Below are 1,454 nucleotides of genomic sequence, written 5' to 3'. Positions count from 1 at the left end.
ACGCCACCGTCGACGACGACCCCTACTACACTGGAGGTGCCTACTACTACGTGCAGCCCGCTGACGACGACCTGGAGTAGTTTAGGAGGATCCCAGGCAGGAGGCCTGCGCCTCTTTCGATCTGTATCCCAGTTTGTGCTAGCCTTCTTAAGGCAAACTTGTTTAACTTATGTCTGTACTCAGATATTGTTGCTTCCGCTGACTCGTCTATGATCGAGCACTTGTATTCGAGCCCTCGAGGCCCCTGGCTTGTATTATGATGCTTGTATGACTTATTTATGTTTTAGAGTTGTGTTGTGATATCTTCCCGTGAGTCCCTGATCTTGATCGTACACGTTTGCGTGCATGATTAGTGTACGATTGAATCGGGGGCGTCACAATGAAGACGAGGCTCGCCTCCTTTACGAGGCCGAGTATCCGGTCCCGCCGGACATGCGGGTGCCCGAGGCGTGGAGGATCAGCGCGGGCTGCGTGCCGGTGCCCCCGGTACCCACCGGCGCGGCACGGCGTGTGGAGATCGCACGCATCCGCTCGAACCTGCCGCATGCGACGAGGGAGGGGCCACGGTACGTCCACGACAGCCCACTCTGGGACCCTTACTTCCGCCGCCGTCACGCCCAGCAGCTCGAGGCCACCAACGGCGTCGTGCCCTCCGGCAGGCTCAATGCCGCCGGCCGGCGTCGGTGGTGGGGCGTGCCCGGGCGCACGTTGGAGGCCGTCCTCGAGTACATCGAGGGCGGCAACACGCCGCGCCTCGAGTATCCCGCTCCCCCTTCCTTCTCACGCCGCCGGGGAAGCTCCTGGACCCCGAGGCGCATGGAGACCGGGGGGTCCTCCTCCTCGTCCGGTGGCTCGCCCTGCCTCCGCCCCGTCAAGCCGGAGCGCCAGGGCACGCGGCCAGCGCGCGCACCCGCAGCTCCGGCGTCCGCATCGGCGCCAACGCCTCTCCACCCACCGGCCGCTTCGTCCTCGTCGAGCCCAAGCCGGAGCCCGGCCTCCCCGCGGAGTACGAGGAGATAGCCCGGCGCGGCTTCTCCGACGAGGACGCCATGCGGTGGGCGCGGGACGACTACCTCCGCGACGAGATGGTCCGGCAGCGCCGGGCCCTGGAGGAGATCGCCGCCCGCAAGCGTGGGCGCGAGGACGAGCACGACGTCGTGGTCCTCGACAGCGACGACGACGACGACGACGACGCCCCCGGACCGTCCAACCCGCCGCGCCAACCGGGGGAGGGATGCAGCAGGGACGGCGGAGGCGTAGGCGGGGGCGGCGACGATGACGACGACGGCGGTGACTACACGCGGTTCTACAGCCTCCTCGGCATGTAGAACCGCGTGGGCGGGCGGCGAGGGAGACGGCGGGGGTAGCCCGCGGTAGTTTTTTTTCTTTTTTTGTAAAATATGTTTAAGTTTGAACGAACTCGCTGATGTTTGCGTTAAATTTGAGTAATTTTT

Source organism: Triticum dicoccoides, chromosome 4B (assembly GCF_002162155.2).
Source record: "Triticum dicoccoides isolate Atlit2015 ecotype Zavitan chromosome 4B, WEW_v2.0, whole genome shotgun sequence".
Lineage (NCBI taxonomy): Eukaryota > Viridiplantae > Streptophyta > Magnoliopsida > Poales > Poaceae > Triticum > Triticum dicoccoides.
The sequence above is the reverse complement of the archived record's forward strand: the minus strand, read 5'-3'. Positions refer to the sequence as shown.